The 20067-nt window shown below is 41.6% G+C and overlaps 1 protein-coding gene across 1 annotated transcript in view; it reads right to left on the reverse strand.

Moving 5' to 3' along the window:
• The window catches only part of SCARA3 (scavenger receptor class A member 3), a 737344-nt gene that overhangs the window by 713528 nt on the left and 3749 nt on the right, over positions 1-20067 (reverse strand). The window lies entirely within an intron of this gene.

Below are 20067 nucleotides of genomic sequence, written 5' to 3' on the forward strand. Positions count from 1 at the left end.
GTTACCAGATGGGTAGCAAAGTGACTCACTGATAGAACCCACCTAATCAAAATAGAGGAAGCCACCTCAAGCAGTAGACCCATAATAAGGGGCGTACCACAGGGATCCATCCTGGGGCATCTGTTATTCGGGATATACTTCTCTGAGCTGCAGGCCAAAACTAGTGGGCTATGGCTGACCAAGTTTGCAGATGCAAGCTGGGCACAGTCATAAATTCCCCAAGTGATGTGGACATCCTCCAAGAGGGTCTCACCCAAACAAATGACTGGTGCCAGAAACATGGCCTCAAGCTGAATGCCAAAAAATGCATCATCATCATCATCATCCCCTTGGGGAGAGTGACATCCCCACATATTATCACATTAATAACAATGTCCTAACCATGCAATCAGTTATGAAGGATTTGGACACCGAGGTTGATAGCAACTTGACTTTTAACCACCATGTTGCTTCCATTGTACAGAAAGCTTTCTACATGGCCCACCTTATAAGTAAGGGTATCTTGTCCAGAGACAAGGAGGTCATAACATTCCTGTATTCTTCCCTTATAAGGCCAATTATTGAGTACAATGTCCCCTTCAGCATGTACCTGGCAAAGCACATGCAGCAGCTGAAGAGAGGTTCCTCACCAGAAGAATCCAGGGCCTTAAACATCTACCATACACAGGCTAAAAGCCCTGTCCTTCTACTCAGTTTCATACAGACTCCTCAGAGGTGATCTCTGTCTGGCATACAAAGCAATTTCAGAACCCGCCTTGATGGGACTGCTGCATATCCACAAGTCAAGCCCCACTCAAGTAACCCTCACACACGACCTTAACCTGGTCTGTGACATCAATAGGACTTGTTGGTGGGACAGATTTGTGTCCCAGAGACTCCCCCTTCTGTGGAATAGACTCCCTCTCCATGTCAAGCAGAGTACCTCAATATCCCTTTTCAAGTGAAACCTGGATAACTGAATGGGAAACCGAAAATAAACCCCTGGGATTCCACCTGTGTCCCTGCTGGACAGGGGCTTTGGGTTCTGACTTGTTTAAACATGGGCTAAACTTCTAGGCTTATAAGGGCCTCAGGGTCAATAGTCTAGCAATTTCACATGATCCTATGATTATGTATCTGAGAAGCCAGGACACTGACAATGCACTAGCCTATCTGCCTGTAGGTATGTGGGGTTGGGTGGTAGGCACAATGATATACAATGGACACCTTGTGAAAAGTATGTTGCAGGGGATTTGAGGGTCCAGGGACACTTAGAAGATTGGTTATAGGAAGCATGTGAAGTCAGTGCAAAACACTAACTGCTGTTGTTGATAAATGGGTAAAGAAAGGACTAGGAGGAGCTTACCTAGCAACTGTTTTGGTTTTCACACAATGTGCATATTTTTGCCTCATATTTTTGGTCTGTTTGACAAAAATTGGTGGTTCTCTGGCAAATCATTGTAGAATAAGTATACTAAATAATGACAGACATTTGAGTTTCAGACTTCATATTTTTTAGAAAATGCATGCTAATGCAAATTCTACTATACTAGAAGCTTCCTAGGTTTATAAAAGCAACATTTAATCTGATTATGGGCATTTGTTTCCCCATTATTTTTGGCTTTTTCCAGATTTCTTTAACTAAGAAGCTGAGAGGTATGAAGACAGTATGTGGTCATGGGTGCAGCACACAGTTGGAGGAGGGCTGTAGGGCTGTACATTGCACTAACAGCAGCTAATAAATAGGTACACAAAGGGGACTGTGGCCATATGTATGGGCATCCAACAACAGACAACACACATACCCAGTCACTAATATTTTGCCTACAGGTGTACATGCACTTGCATGGTTAATTGAAGGAGGTAATGGCAACTTAACAGACTAGGAGGATGAAGAGGTACTACAGATCAATGCATGCATGATATAATTTACTGGGAAACGATGCAACAGATAAGCAGTTATCAGAGCTGGCTGTGTCAAGAATAGCTGCATGATATAAATGTTTTGGATTGCTATAATAGGTCACTGCAATAAGTCTGATGAAGAGTTACTGATATAGTATTCCATACAAAGAAAAATATATGACATTACAAAACAGTCACTGTTCAGTGGCAGCAACCCCTTATCTGGGGATGGTTTGGATTTAGATGTTTGGCAGGCATCAACAAACTGTGTGTTAGCTGGGAAACAACTGCTTAGTGACATCCATTACAGTCCTGTATAACACACTCCACTGCATGATTGAAGGGAAGAAGTAACTAAGGTTCAGCTGCATATCTGTCCTTACATGCACTTCTGTTCTGCAACTGCAACAATCAGCACAGTAAAGGTATATCTGTCAAAGTACACTGTTGATCTATTTAAATGCACAGTACTATGCAAGCCAAGGTGAACTGATATATATATATATATATATATATATATATAGGTTCCCTAAGTTAGAACGAAAGCTCGTAAGATCGACAATGACATCACCGATGCCAGAAGACCAACGGAGCAGATAACCAACAACTCGGAATCCTGACAGCGAAAATACCCACATGGGAAACGTGTGATTGCGACTAGGTAAGTGTGCGATAGTGAGAGATTTAGGGTTAGGGTGCATGTAAGGTGTGTGTGCGATAGAGAGGGATTTAGGGTTAGGGTGCATGTAAGGTAAATTGCGATGGTGAGGGACTTAGGGTTAGGGTGCAGGTAAGGTAAGTGTGCGATAGTGAGGGACTTGAGGGTTAGGGGTGGATTAAGTGAGTTAGGGCTAGGGTGCGGGTAAGGTAAGTGTGCAATAGTGAGGGACTTGAGGGTTAGGGGCGGATTAAGTGAGCTAGGGTTAGGGTGTGGGTAAGGTAAGTGTGCGATAGTAACAGGCCTTAGGGTTAGGGTTTGGGTTAAGGTTAGTGCATAGATAGTTGTGTGTAAGGTGTAGTATAAGTTTTTAGGTTGTTGGTGTGCTTGTGTTGTGTGTGTGTTGTGTGGAACAGCAAACGTTTTGTTTTGTTAACTGTTGGTATTGTGGTTTGTCGGGCATGTGAACTTTCATGTTTTTGCGGTTTCATTCTTGTGGTGTCAGTGTTGTAGACTGTCAGTCTAACGTAGTAGACCCATATATATATATATATATATATATATATATATATATATATATATGTGTGTGTGTGTGTGTGTGTGTGTATATCTATATATATATATATATATATATATGGGTCTACTTGAGTTGACCGAGACGCCACTTCGCCGACATGCAGAAGACCGAGACCAAAGCACCGAAAACGAAGGTGATCGACAAGGTGAAATCCCGACAGCCGAAAGACCGACATGGGAACGTGTGAGCATGAATCGGTAAGTGTGCGATAGTGAAGGATTTAGGGTTAGGGAGTGGACAGGTAAGTGTGCGATATGTGTGTATATATATATATATATATATATATATATATATATATATATATATATATATATATATGTATATATATGTATATATATATATATATATATATATATATATATATATAGATAAATGCATATGTGTGTGTATGTGTGCGTGGGCAGAAGGTGTTGTCATGTGTGTGTCATGTATGCTTTGATAAGTTCCACTGGTGAAAGGCCAATCTCAACAGGTTAGTAGGATACCCATAGATGATATTTTGCTACCACACAAGTGGCATAGTTTGATGACACAATGGCATTGGGTGCAGCACTGCAGAGGGGGTGGCATAGCTCTCAACCTCATAGCACAAAAAAACTGGATAAAGACAAAACTGATGGGGGACATAGCCCCAAAAATAGGGACAAATGTTAAATATTGCTCTTATAAGCTTAGAAAGTTGCTAGAATAAAAGGTCTTGTGTGAATGTGCATTTTCTGAAGATATGAAGTCTGTAACTCAAATGACTGCCACTATTTAGTGAATTCAGTCCTCATTGATTTGCCAAAAAAATCCAGAAAATCACAAATTTTATGAGGAGCAGAGCAAAAATATGAGGCAAACATCTGGGTATTCTGTGAAAATCCATACAGTTGAGAGGTATGGGGGGGTCACTCACATCGACCATTAGAGAGGTCCCTGTAGAGGTACAGGCCATGCAGACAGCCTCACCATGGCATGACGGACATTTCCTGCATGAGAGTCCTCTCATATGCACTATCTGTGTCCCCAACACTCATAGCATCTGAGAAATGCAACACTGTTGAGATGTGCAAGTCCACCAAAGGGGACAGATGGGGGCATTAGGCACCAGGAAAATTCCTGATACTTGGCATGAAGCAGCAGATGTCCAGGTCAGTGACACAGGCACAACTGGCTGCTACCAACAATTTTGCTAATTTGGTTACTGTACTGCACGGATTTTGAGACAATGTGTAAAATGTACACAGTGACATGCAGTATATGGATAGGAAGCAGACGAAGCTGCTCAGGTCACTATTAATAAATGTTTTCTCCCTAGATTCCCTATTTGGTCTGCTTTCAGAAGCCATGCTTTACAATGCACATAGGAGAGTCCAAATGTGAGAGGGCTGTACACAGACCATCCCAAGTGCAACTACACAGACCATTAGAGAGCTGGCATCATTGTCATCTGTGGCCAGTTGTGAGCATTATCCATGTTGAGGTCTGTGACGCTCCTCCATCTCAAGACCTGGGATGTCTTTTCAAGCTGCATGTACATGTTTTAGCTCTTTCCTGTTAACCGTAGGCACATAGCCTGTCATTCCTGCTCATGGGGGATGACCATTTCATGGGCAATAATGCACATCACAGTCAGCGTGCAGAATATCCTAGTAGGGTCCATGCTCACAGTCCTGTGCTTCTTTCCCTTCCTTCCCTCAGACAGTATCAAGTCTTGTCTCTGCAAGTCAATACAGTAAACAGGTCCAGTGATCAGGTGTGGAACTTTGACTCCAACACTACAAGATGTGACCCTTGACTCCCTACAACCTCCTAGAATATGCGGTTATTGTGTTCACCTCCCATGACCTTATTCCATGTCATAGTGTTATAGTGACCTGCACCGTGTCCCACCATGTGTGCAAGTGATGAAGACTGTGCCTTGCTCACCTCCTTAGCATCTGTCGATATACTATTTATTTGATGCACATCCTGGCCAGTCCATGCTCTGCCCTGAACAGCTTTGGTGTAATAATGCATGCATCATGTTGTTCTATGTTGTATGTACAATAGCCTCTAGCTGTGGGACAGACCCTGTTACTTTACCAGTGCTGCAACATATTGCACTCAACTCTACCTTGGATATAGTTCTGCTGCTGCATGCTCCTCTCCTTACTTTCCACTACGTCCTTTCACTTCCTGATCAACTGGTATAGATTCTTGCCAAGATGCTCACGTTCTGCTTCGACTGCTTGTGCAATGCCATTTTATGCATTATGGCAGAAACAACAAAAATCTTACTGCAGATTTTTGCACTATATTGCAGTGCCCCTCCTGATGTATGTCTACAATGGAGGCATCTCTTCAGTAGGCTGTATACTTGCTCAGTTACATTATATGATATAATATAATATAATATAATATAATATAATATAATATAATATAATATAATATAATATTATTATATGTTTTAGCATGTATTGCACTATAAGCCATTTCTCACATTGTTTGTGGGTTGCAGAATGGGGTCACCAATTTGTGCTCTAGGAAATATCTATCATTACAAGTAATGCACCACAAGCAATACATCATATGTGACTGCTCTCTGCTTGTATGCTACCTGTGTTAACAGACCTATCAATATAGCATGTAGTCATACCTATGAACTCGTGGGTGACACAGATCACTAGGATCCCTTACAGTCACCCTGTCCACACAGAAATGGTCCACAGCCTGTTAATCAGTAAGCTGGTGGTATATCAAGCACAGTCTGTATCACCTTCTTTGACACAGAAGGTGGTGATGCACAGTACTGCAGCCTTTAAGACATGCTACTCCAAACATCACTCTTCTCACTGATACCACATTTCTTAGTCTAAAAAAGTGTGCATGTACCATGGTACTGCACAACTATTTCCCACATTTCTGCATCAGTCTGCTATGTTGGGTATTATTCATTTGCATACACTGTGTGGTTCATCTGCAAAGAGTTCCTCATTTTCATGTTGTCATTATGCACTCACTAGCATGCACTGCATGTCATGCTGTTTCACTGATTATACCACCATGCTATGTCCCACAGTCATCCACATACTGCATGTTACCACTACCCATGCCAGTTTGAAATATGTAGTGTTTAAACATCTAATAATTCCATCCGCAGTGTCTGCTTTCTTGGCAGTGCCTTTGGAGCTATATATATTAGAATCAAATAATTTAGTTATTTTACAAGATTTCCTTAAATGTGTGAGTAAAATAGCAATTTTACCTTTAGAAACAAGATAGCTTATATCCATGTATTATATATGCCAGTGATTACCAAAGAAGGGGTCTGTCACTATATGTATCCCTGATTCTATAATAAGTATAATTTTTTTTTTAATTCTGGAGGTACCAAGTTAAAGCCATGCTTGTTGTCCCACAAAGTTCCTATTCATGTTGCCGGCATTCTACTTAGATGAATGGGTCTATAAATCTTGAGTTCAGACAAGCCAGTGGACAACATACAATTTTCACTCTGTATTCCAAGTGTTTGCAAAAAAAAAAAAAAATCAGGGAAACTCCTGAAGTCAAAACATAAGGGATCTAGGACATTCAGTTAGACATTAAATAGCTGAGTTAGCTTATCAGCTGAGATGAGATAGCATAAGGCTCATAGTTCACAGTTAGATACTGGGCATGTAGTCTAGGAGACCATTAATGAACCTAGCCCAAATTCCCAATTGCTCCAAAGCACCGTCTAGTTAAGTGTCTTAGTCAAGGTCGCACAATAGGTAAATGAAGGTGGAAAGATTCAAAACATGCACCACTGGCAGAGGAACAAGCTCTTTAACAAGTCATAGCTTTAGTCATATGTTCTACATAACTGCCAGGCAAAACCTGAGCTGCTTGTTTTGTAGAATGTAAAGATCTCCACACACCACATGCAGAAGCCTGTACCCCCTTTACCACCTCATAAATTATTTAACTCCAAAGTTAATCCACCTTGAAGCTAAGAGGGGAACAAAATTCAAAGCTTAGCATCAGTCATCTTACTTTAGATAATAACATAATCTGTTGAAATGTGTGAGTGTTAGTCAGAGATCAGAAGTTGTTGCTATATAGACTGGGAAAGAGGAAGGGACACGTTAACCATTCCTGGCCACAGATTCCTGATGTGCCCCCCAAATTTCATAATAACAGCACGACGTTTTACAAATTACACTATTGCACACTGACTGGTGCAATCTGCCTTGTTAATGCCCTGAAATGGAAACATTCATTGAGAAAGTCAAGGAGTCGCCTTCCTTGACACCAATCATTTGCTGTCTGGCAGTTGACACAGAGGGTTAAAGCTGTGAGTTGAAGTTCTTGTGGTACAGGGTTTGCTTCCCTGAGCTCTGCTTTGCCTATCATGTGGTGTTGAGCAAGTCTGGAGCATTTTTCCCTGGCCTCCACTGAAAATTGGCTCGTTTCAAGTCAGGCTTTCCCGGTAAAAAAAAAATATTAAAACAAAGTGTTACAATAAAAAATATAATAAAGTCACTTAATCAGTCATTACTTGGGGGTAAATGGACATTTGGGATAGGCTCTTCAATACTGTCTGTTACTGCAAGCCAAGTTACTAGTTATGAACTGTAACTCAGTCTCATTCGTAAAGCTCCATTATTCAGAAACTGTAGGTAATGTTATAATAAAATTCATTCACCAAACCATGCAAATGGTGGTGGGGCTAAAATATATCAGTTATGGTGTATCTCATTTCACAAAAAAAAATGGTTAATAAAAATGAAAAGCCAACAATTTGTCTTGTACTACTGTAGTGCATCTCAGACTGTCACCAACTGTCTCTGTCACCAGCTTATTTGAAATGGGCATCTGGAGGCAATGTAGCAATTGATTCATGTTTACAAACAGCCATCTACTACTTAAACTGACAAAGTATATGGCAGATGTAGCTATATAATGTTATTGGAGGTTAATCTCTCACACAAAGCCATAACAAATAACTTGGAGGTTGTCAGTACCACACACTGCACTAAACTTATCAAGTACAGCTCAGATCAAACACATAGACCTATATATACTGAGGCTGGCTTTTAAAGTAATCTACCTAAACCACAAAGAGTTCCTAATGTTACCAAAGAAATAAATTCCCTCAGCAACCTCATGAACCTACAGCACAGATAGCATCCACCATAAAACATACATCTAAGAGTCAGGTTGACGCAGTTCAACTAGGTGACTAAATATTCAAGCACACCAATGGGCACCTCATTAGGCTGTGCAAGGAACTGTTCACAGTCAGCTGTCTATCAGGTCAGAATTCGCCATATCACGTATGCACTGAAGCTAGACAAGCATCATTCCACCACAAATAAGAATGATGCTGCAATACAAACAAAGGATTATTGACTTCAACAAATGGCTTAGCTTTTGGTGTCATTCTAATTGGGTATAATATATATCAGCCTAGGAGGAGATGGCAGACACTCCTAACAGCTTTGTCATCGATGGCTTGCGCCTATTCTCACAAGACATTCATAAATCAGCTAAACCCTTATGTTCCCCTGAAGTTCCTTTATTTGGCAACATCAGTCTTCTAAAGTTTTCAACATAATAAAACAGAATCTGAATAACATGAAAATATTGCTTTTCAGTGCTAGGAACTGTAACAAAAACTCCGCTCCTTACCCTGGAAAACAATAATATATTCATCTTCACAGATATCTGGTTTAAGACTAATGAGAGCCCTTCATCAGTGCAAGGTTTCAGTGCTTACTACATGTTCAGGCGCACTGCATTAGATGAAGGCACTGAAGTCAGATGTGTTTCCTATTCCTAAAAAAAATTATATATAAATAAGGAATGTTTTTGATGCTCTTCATTATACTCAGCTAGGATCTCTTGTTTGTATGTTTCAGTAAAGGATATTCCATTTTTAACTCAACTCTGGACTACCTACTATTTTCTATTTAATTATTTGTAGCAATATTTTACAGTTATATTTTACAGTTTGATTTTTAAGTGAACTAAGTGCATAACATAATTCAGCAATTGAACATCACACCCTCCACACTGCATAGATTCTTCTTGGTTTCAGATTCATCAGACAAGACAATAACCTGGAATTCTTCCACATCCAACTTAGTACCAACAAAACCCCTCATCATATCCTAGTTAACTATAGAACTCCCCTCCCTCCCCCATACGTCCCCTTCAGTTCATACCTCCTACCTAACCAGTATGGAGTCCCTATGCATGAAGACAAGCACCATTCTCCTAGGAGACATTAACTACTTCTCAGTTAACTGGGAGATTATACATCCTCAAACATGTATGTACAGAAATTTCTGGACTTCATCAATACAAACACTGTACCCCAACCAGGGGCAATAAAATCCTGGGCTTGGTCTTTACCAATATGGCAAGCTTTTCCTCCCTACCAATTGTAACTTCTTTCCTGGTCAAATCAGACCACAAATCAGTCACATTTACCTTAAAACTGAAGCCATAAGCATCTTCCAATACCTCAGTATTCAGAGATTAAGCCAAGGCTTATATACTAAAAGTGCATGATGACCTGGCTAAATTTAAAAGTCCCTTATATCATTATGACCCATCTGCTTATGCAAAATCCTTTACCGCCAAATTCTATGCACATGTAAATAGCTGCAGAGATGCATCTGACCCCTTCAGAAGCAAATACAATACCAAATTTAAAAACAAAATCCTGTGGTGGAACTCTAATACATACATACTCTATAATAACAGAAAAAATACTCATTGCATGGAAAAATACATTTATTTATTTAGTTAGTTAGATAGTTAGTTTGTTTATTTTGTAGTACACTGATCACAATAGACCATTTGCAGGCACATTTGCGGATGAAGAAATTCACAAAAAAATAAAAAAGAACAAATTCAGAAACATGGAGTAGTCAGAAAAAGTAGAGAATCCCATGGACAATTAAAACAATATGTAAATATTATTAACAGAGAAGAAAAATAAATGCAAAAAGTATATGAGAGGGAATTAGCAGCTCAGAACAGAAGATAGAGGTAAAAGTAATGTAGGAGAGGAGAGAGTTAGGTAATGTGTCCAGTGGAAAAGCACTTAGATTTTTGATGGTGAGATCTTTTGAGTTGTGCTCTGAAAGTTGGGAAAGAGGAGACTTAATTAAGGTGAGGGAATAAGGTCTGTCATAGTTTCTGTGCAAGAATGGAGAAGAATTAGTCAGTACAGTGCAGTTTGGTTTGGGGTGTCTGGGATGAGGGAGTTAATTGGAAGAGGTTATGGAGGTTGTGGAAGGTAGTTTTATTATGGAGTTTGGTAAGCCACTTGGATAAAGTAGTTTGAAAAGAAGAGACCATGGGAGCAGTTTTACTCTATAGGAGACCAGTAACCATTTGGCATGGAGTGGGTGGTACAGTGGTGTTTCGAGGCAGGGGGGTCTGGAAATGAATTGGCAGATTTGTAGAGTTGATGAGTTTTTTAGATACTGTGGCTATGATGGGGAGCTCATATTCAAGCTGAGTGTGAAGGTTTCCTTTGCCTTTTGGAGCTCCAGCTAGTCTAGGGAGAAAGGGTGATTTTTTTCTAGAACCAGAATAAAAGAGATCTGATCTTTTTCCTGGTGTTTTCAATGTGGTTTTAGATTGAGTGTCAGGTCTATCCATAAGCCTAAGCATTTAACAGGTGGTTGTTTCTACTGGGGAACCATTGGGTAATTATAGACCCATTTAACTCTCAAGATAGCAATAACCTAAAAAGCAACTCCAAACTGTGATCAAATCAGTGAACACCAAATTTGAGCTACAAATAGCCACCACAGTGAAGGATAACCAGAAAGCCTTCCTATGTTAGACATCTCAGAAACAATGCCATCACTGTGCAGAGCTAATAGTAAAGGATATCACATACTCAGAACCAGAGGACATAGCCAGTCTATTAGCAGACAAATTTAGTTCAAACTTCACTCCCCTCTCCTCCACTATATTCCCAGCTTACATATCTATACCTAACCCCCCCTCCTTTAAATCTCAAAAGAACACATTTTCAAGGTGCTATCCAAGGCCAAGAACCCTATTTCTATGGGGCCAGATAGCATACTGGGCTTCCTACTGTTCAACCCAAAGCATGACTTGTGAGACCCCCTATTGAGCATATTCAGTATCTGTCTCCAGACCAGAGTAATTATACATTCAAGCCTGACCAGCCTTATCTGTAAGGCTATGGAACATATCATTATGAACTTAATAAACAAGGACATAGGCAACCAACAAAGTCTCAACTCAAGCCATTTCAGATTCATCCAGGGCACATCTTCCCTGTGTAACCTGGATAGATACTTTGAGAAGGTTACTGATGTAATGGATGCGGGCAAATCAGTACACACCATATATCTAGACCCCACGAAGGCATTCAATACCACCCTACCTAAATTTAAATCCTACTGTACCTCATTGGATAACAAACTGGATCACAAATATAACCCAGCAAATTATGGTGGGTGGCTTTACTTCCTTCCAAAGACCTGTCACTATACCCCAGAGTTCAGTTATTGGGCTACTCTCCTTGGCATTTGCTTCTTAGAAGTCAAAGAAAATGCTAAGGGTTTATGGTTGACCAAGACTGCATATGATTGTGAACTGAGTGCCATTATAAACTTCCCAGAGGACACCAAAATCCTCCAAGAAATTAGCAGGCATCAAAACCATGCATTAAAAGGTAAATGCCAAGAAATGTATAATTGTACAACACATCCATGAAAGATGATTCTCTAGTCAGAAATCTGGGAACCTGTGTTGATGATAAACTGCCCTTTGATCTCCACATATCCACTGTTTGTAAGGAAGTCCTGTTTCATGATAGAGCTTATATCTAAAGATATGGCATCTATTGCATGATGTAATCATGTGACTGTACTTGGCTCTCATCAGGCTGATCATTGAATATAATGTTCCATTTGGTGAGTGCTCATCCAAACTCTTGTTACAAATGAAATGATGACAATGCTTTCTCATGAAAAAAAATCAAGTGCCATAATCACAAAAACTATGTGGACTGTCCCAATGCCTTGTTCCTCTTTCCATTTTTCTACAGGCTACTAAAAGATTACCTTTATCCCACATATACAGCCTCAATAGAACCTATCAGACCAATTACACATTTGCAAGTGCAATGGTAGCATCAACACCTGCTCAAGAGACCTCAAACTCTTTTGCAATGCAAATGAGACAGGTTGGTGAGATAGGTATGTATCACAAAGAATAGCTTTCTGTAGAACTTTTTGCTGTACATAAAGTCAGAGGCTTCTGTGACACCCAGCAATCAGGGAGCCTCAGTCCTCACCACTAACACCAGAGAGGGCGTCTCATATATGAAAAAAGGATAATAAATACACACAGTAGAGTGCAATTTCCCTTAAGAGCACACAGAGATCACAGTCAGTCCAGGGATGGTCGCTCCCTTGCTCTCCAGGTCCCCAATAAGACTCCCCACTGGCACAGTTATAGGGTCCAGATCTCAGCCAGGTGGACAAGCTAAAATCTCCAGCACCCTCTCTGTCCAACCAGTGCTTTGTGTCCCTGCCCAAGCAACTGACACACACACACACTTTGAGATAAGAGTTTATACAACCACACACACTCCTGGGGAAGGCTGGCACAGGTTCTCCAGCTGTGTCCCTTTTTCCCAGACTACATGGTAGTAGCACTGGCCACCACCCAGCTAATATTTATCAGCTACTCAAAGGCCCTTAAAAGGGTGTCCAATTATTACTGTGCAATATTATTATTCAATTGGTAGTCTAAACAGTCAAGGCTTATTAGAGTGACTTGGTACAGGATCTTTATACACATGCAATGTACTCTTAGAACTTAACTTATCTCTACACAAACCAGCCACAGTTAAAAGGTTTTCAAATATTTAATAATAAATAATTAAAACCACAAGACAATACTTTCTACTACACAGCGCTAGTCAAGATTTCAGAGATCACACAGAAATACTTAAAATAATTCAGTAGTACAGTTCTGACATCACAGAAAAACACTTAGTCTAATTGTTCTTGTTTCTAGCTATTTCTAAAAGAAAACACAAGTCTAAGATAACTTACATAAGAAAACAGGCAGAGTGCTGATGAGTTGGATGGTCAAGACAAAACGCTTAATAATCTCTGGTTCTCTCTGTTTAAATTGAAATTGCAGTTCTGATAAACATTATATCATTCTTCACCCTTCCTGGGGTTCCCAGGCCAACAGAAACTGCATCTACATTCTTTTACACCTAGGCAGAAACCAGAGCAATAAAAATACACCTGCATGCCTAAATCTAGCAATCTAACTCTTGGTTAAAACAACAGAAAAAGAATGTGCTAGCCCAGATGGAATGACTCTGAATCTTTAACTTTAAAGGACAGATATGAAGTAATTTTAACTTTAAAGGACAGACATGAAATGCTTGTCTTAGCTTTCTTTACAGCAGAGGGCAATGTTGTTACTTTTTTTGAAGTTCAACATTTCACAGCATATTCTTTCATTTAAGAAAACAACCCTGTATTTCAACATTTCACAGTATTTTCTTTCAATTAAGAAAACAAGTCTGTAGTTCAACATTCATATTTACAAATGACAGAATTATCTATAAAATTCTATCTGGCTAGGTTGGCAGCCTTCATCTATCTTTACCCACTCTTCACATATCTCCCCCCGCTGGAGAACTCAAGCTAGTTTTTCAACTGACCCTTGAGAAATGCTGCTTGAGAGGGTTAGGTCTAGCTGAGTATACCTTACCCCATTCCCTGTCTTGAGAGCCCATCTGCAATGGCATTGCTACTCCCACTGCGGTGCTGCACTGACATATCATATGCTTGCAACCCTAGGATCCATCTTAGCAACTTGGCATTTTGCTGGCTGGCTCTGTTTAACCATGTTAGGGGGTTGTGATCTGTCATAACAGTGAAGTTCCTTCCATACAGATAAGGCTGAAGTTTCTGCAATGCCCACACTATGGCTAGACATTCCTTTTCTACAGACACATAGCATTCCTCCCTGGGCTGGAGCCTATGACTGAGATAAACCACTGGGTGCTCTTCCCCCTCTGAAGAAATCTAGCTAAGTACAGCCCCCACCCCATGGTTCAAAGCATCCACCTGCATAACAAATTCTTTGCTGTAACCTGGATTGGCTAACACAGGGGGTCCTCCCAAAGCTTCTCCAAGCTTCTGGAATGCCTGCTCACATGCTGGGGTCCATACTACCTTATCTGGCCTGTTCTTCCTTGCCAGGTCTGTGAGGGGAGCAGCTATGGTACATATACATGGTACATATGGTATATAACTGGGGATGAACTTTCTGTAGTACCCTGCTGTCCATAAAAATGCCCTCACCTGCTTTTTAGTAACAGGTGCAGGCCATGCCTGAATGGCTTCCACTTTGGCAGGTTCTGGCCTTATCTTACCACTCCCCACTCTATGTCCTAGGTAGGAGACCTCCACCATACCCACCTGACATTTGCTCAGATTAATGGCCAACCCTGCCCTCTGTAGTCTGCCCAGCATCTCCCTGACATGCTGAAGGTGCTCTGGCCAGGAATGGCTGTAGATGGCAATATCATCTAGGTAAGCAAGGGCAAACCTGCCTGCTCCTGCTAGGATATGACCTACCAGCCTCAGGAAAGTCACTGAGGCATTCTTCATCCCAAAGGGCATCTTTGTAATCTCATACAAGCCAAAAGGAGTCACAAAGGCTGACTTCTCTCTAGCACTGGGAGTCAAGGGCACCTGCCAGTAACCCTTGGTAAGATCAATGGTTGTAAGATACTTAGCCCCACCCAGCTGCTCTAGGGCCTCACCTGTCCTAGTCATGGGTTAAGCATCCAACTCTGTGTGACTATTTAATTGCCTGTAGTCAACACAGAACCTGGTGCTGCCATCCTTCTTTGGCACCAGCACCACTGGGGAGGCCCAGGGACTGTTGGACTCTTGAATCACCCCTAGTTCCAACATCTCCTATACCTCCTCCCTCAGGGTCTGTTTGACTCTCTTTGGCACACTGTAAGGGGCCTGCTTAATAGGCCTTTGGGATCCTGTATCCACCTGGTGCTGCACCAGGTGGGTGCACCCTGGTTTCCCAATGAACGTGTCCCCAGATTCCGGCAACACTGCTTGGATTTCTCGAACCTGGGTAGGAGATAGCTGCTGGGACATTGCCACCCCTTCCACTGAGGTATCAGCATGAGTCTCACTGAGGAAATCAGTCCCCAGATCTCTCTCAGACTCCTCCTGCAATCCACGGCAAATGCTTAGCACAAGGGCCTCCCTATCATGGTAAGATTTCATCATGTTAACATGGTACAATTTGTGTCTCTGCCATCTGCCTAGCAGTTCCACCATGTAGTTAACATCACTTACCTTTTTTACCACATTGTAGGGACCCTCCCAGGCTGCTTGAAGCTTGTTGTGTCTGACAGGAATGAGAACCATTTCCTGTTGCTGCACAGCATACTCTCTAGCTCGAGTATTCCTGTCATACCACACCTTTTTCTGTTGTTGGGCTTCTGCCAGGTTCTCCTGGGCCAAGCCCATGAGTTCCCTGAGCCTTGTCCTGAGGTTTAGGATGTATGCCACAACAGACTCCTTGTGAGACTCGAACTCATCTTCCCACTCATCTCAAATTAAATCTAGAGGTCCCCTTACCCCATGCCCATACAGCAACTCAAAGGGTGAAAAACCTGTGGATTCCTGGGGAACTTCTCTGTAAGCAAACAATAGATGGGGAAAATGTTTGTCCCACTCCCTCTTAAACTGATCTGCAAATGCCCATAGCATGGAGTTGATTGTAGAGTTTAACCTCTCAACAAGACCATTTGTCTGGGGATGGTAGTGGTGGTCTTCATATGCTTCACCCGACAGGACTTCCACAGACAAGTCAGCAGGTCTGACATGAAACTGGCACCTCTGTCATTCAGTATTTCTTTTGGGAAACCTACCCTGCTGAAAATCTCGAACAAAGTATTTGCCACCTTCTCTGCCTCAATGGAGGACAAAACCACTGCCTCGGGGTATCGTGTAGCATAATCCACTACCACTAGGATATACTTTTTCCCTGTGGAACTTGGAGTACTAAAAGGACCCACAATATTCATAGCTACCCTCTGAAATGGCTCTTCAATCACAGGCAAAGGCATCAAAGGAGCTCTCACCTTGTCTCCTGCCTTGCCTACCTTTTGGCACTGCTCACAGGTCCTGCAGTACCCTGTTACATCTCTGGAAATTCCAGGCCAATAGAGGTTCTGCATAATATGCCTCATTGTACTTTTATGCCCATATGCTCTGCAAAGGGAATATCATGGGCTATGGCTAGAAGCATCAGATGGTAGGCTCTAGGCACTATCAACTGCTGTACTCTCTCACCATCTATCCCTCCCTCAGGGGTCCACTCTCTGTATAGTAACTCTTTGTCCCAGTAGACAGATTCCCCTTTCCTTGAGAATCAGGTGCCTCCCTAGCTACCTGCCTCAGGGTCTGAGAGCTGAGCCTGTCTCAACTCTCTCCTTGTAACCCTTCCCAGCTCCCCCTCCACAGGAAGTCTGGCATCCTCTGACAGTGGTGCCTCACTGTCAGCCTGGGTACTCCTACTCACCTCTACCTTTGCAGTCACTCTGTCCAAGGGACCATCAGTACCCCCAAGCAGCTGTGGCTCACCTTCAGTCTCACTGCTACAAGGTAGCTCCCTTCCTAAAGTAACCACCTCACCAGTCCTGGCTGCAAGTATGCAGTCTGTCTGGGTCTCCCCCAGGCTACCAGACTTACCTGCTTGTCTCCAAGCCTGACTGCATGTAACTGCACAACCACAGGGTAATGCACTATCAAAATCATTCCCTGTCAGGACATCTGTAGTTATATCCTCAAACATACCTACTTGCTGGCTTCCTTTTCCACCCTCCCAGTCAAGGTGAACCCTAGCCATAGGTACTTGGAATGGGATCCCTCCTAAAGCCCTGACTGGAGTAGACTGCCCAGGCAAGTAGTGCTCCTCTGTAACCACTGCAGGCTTTACAATGGTTATATCAGAGGCTGTGCCTCTCTTGGCAATGGCCTCTTTGCCATTCACTACAATAGGATATAGCCTCAGGTGGTAGTGTGGAACCCTTGTTGTCCCAAGACAACCTAGTATTGGCATTTTTGCCTTTCTCACTTACTGGCTCCCTCACCTTTTGTTCCCCACCTTCCTCTATGGATACCTGTATGCCACATGGCCCCACTGGTTGCATTCAAAACATTTAACCCTAGCTCCTGGACGTGTACCTGGACTAGTGACTTTCCCTGCTACTGGCAGATTCTGTTGTGGCAGTCTGTGCTGACCACCATGGGTTCCTTTAGACCCATGAGGAGTACTGGGAGTCCCCTTCCTGTGCAGGGCTGCTCTGCTTGCCAGGTATAGGTTTCCCTTCTTCCCCAACTCATCTGGATTAGCACATTGTCTATAAGCTAACCAGATTCTTATGTCCTCAGGCAAAGTCCTAAGGGCTTGTTCCCTCACCAAAAGGTTTGCCAGCCCTTCAAAAGTGGTGACCTGACATCCACTCATGCACCTATAGAAACAAGTGCTCAATTCAGCAACATATTCACACACACTTTCATCTGTCTTGCGGCTATGCTCACAAAACTTTTTCCTATATGTTTCAGGTGTTAGCTTAAAAACTCTAATAGACAATTTTTTACAGCAGTATAATCAAAACATACAATGTCAGACATTTTATACGATACAGTTACGGCTTTACCATGGAGTAAGGGGGTCAGGAACCGTACCTAGAGCCCTTGGTCAACTTCATTCTGTTTACATACTCTCTCAAACATATGAATGAAACTATCAAAATTATCCCCCTCTTTAAACTGTGAAAGAAATTTACTAACCTTTTGTTCTTCTGAGGTCCAGTTACTCCCTCACCCATTACCTCCAGGACTCTGGTGAAGAGTCAGCATCTCCTTCTCATGCTGCCTCTGCCTCTCTTTTTCCTCAGCTTCTAGGCATAGCAGTTTCTCATTCTCCTCAGCTTGCAACCATCTCCGTTTCTCATTGTTCTCACTCTCTAGATACCTCAGTCTCTCAGTTGCTTCCAATTCCACACTCCTGGCCTCCAACTCAAGTCTCTCTAGCTCCAGCTGGATTTTTAAGTCCACTGCAGAAAGGTTGAACTGTCCATTTTCTGAGGGTATTTTATCTCCACTGCCAGTCTGATTGTCCTCCTGGTTGCTGTTTTCTGATGCAGCTGTAACCAAGGCTGCAATCAGGTCTGCCTTAGTCAGGTTTCCATGCATTAGTCCCCTAGCCTGGCACATCTCAGGCAGCTGGCTCCTTGTCAGCTTTCCATACTCCACTGCTGACGTACTGCTGCTCACTCTGACTAACTAAGCTAACAAAATAAATAAAACAGTTGCGATCTGAACTCTGAGTATTCACTGCATGGCTGTTTTTGAGTACAAAAACACCTTCAAAGCTCACTGTACACAAGCTACAGGAATCACTCTACCCACACCACTACAAGCCAAATAGTATTTGCCATCTAATTAATATGTGATGTGGATATCCCACCACTGCCAAACCACAAATGTGACACCCGTGCCCTGGCCCAGCAATCAAGGAGCCTCAATCCTCACTACTAACACCAGAGATGGTGTCTCAGCTTCTCTTATTCTTTTTATGTAATTTGGATGAATAGATGGCAAACCACAAATTCATTTCCAGTTTAGCACTCATATCCCTCATGAATAGAGGCAACAAGTAAATGTCTTAACATATCCTTGTTTTGCCCTCAGCTAGCATATTCATACACAAAATATAAGGGCTAAAAACTACCATGGAAATGTATGACTTCTTAAGATCCTCACTGATCAATAGCCTAGTAAGTTTCTATAAACCTTTAGTATAAATAACACAGCATGAAATGAATAAAAAATAATAGTAAAATAACAGGAAGTAATAGAATGCACTGTTTGTTGTATTTAAAAAAGTAAATGCAGTTAAGTTTTAAATGGTAATGTTTGAGATATGTTATTCATACAATTTTAAAAAAGGTTGTGTTGTTATCAAGAGTGTTGGTTTTCATATTAAGAATCTGTGACAAGGAATGTTAAGAATGATGCAGTGAGCTACATTTAAAAACAATCTGAGGTTACCAAACTCAGTAACTTTGCACTGTATTTCTGCATTTACACTGAACAGGAGCAAACAGACTAATCTCTGTTCTTAAGAGTGTAAATACAGGGGCTTGGGGAATATTCTATTTCAAGTACTCAGGCCCACAAAAATGTTGTGTTTGTTTGTTTGTTTACTTCATACTTCATACACTATGCTTGGAAGAAGATGCTGTTAATGATAACATATGTTTTCCAGATGTGCCTTGGAGGACAGATGATAGAAAATAGCTCAAAGAAGTAAAAACGTGAATAGTAATTAACAGATTACAAAATAATTGTTTATACTTCCAATCGTGTACGTTATATTGAGCATACTATAAATGTTAAACTGCAAGAATGATACATGAGAAACTGCAGACAAAAACTAAACAGCACAGCCAAAGGGGAGTAAGTGGAAAAGAAATAGTGGAGAAAAAGGATGCCAGCGTTAGGAAAAGCAGCTCTAGACAAAAGCAATACATTGGAGTGCGATAAGTGTCTTAACGAGATCTGTCCCAAACCTCATAAGTTCTGCGATTATAATCTTTTAACTCTGCTACTAACCCCAGTCACAGCTCCCATTTTTTAAACAAATATTTCATATAGAAATCGAGGAAAGACAAAATATATCCAAAAAATAATTGCCTGAATTAACTCTGCAGTTCATCTTGTGGTTAATTTCAATCTGATGAGAGATTTAACAAAGAAATATAGAGGGTGATGGAAGTGACTTACGGACCAGACAACCTGGACCTTCTTGTTTCCCAGCATATTGAATAGGTACTAATCCTCCTTGACTGTCAGTGTATTTTCTGCCTCATATC

Source organism: Protopterus annectens, chromosome 2.part1, assembly GCF_019279795.1.
Source record: "Protopterus annectens isolate FY-2018-M chromosome 2.part1, PAN1.0, whole genome shotgun sequence".
NCBI classification, from domain to species: Eukaryota; Metazoa; Chordata; order Ceratodontiformes; family Protopteridae; genus Protopterus; species Protopterus annectens.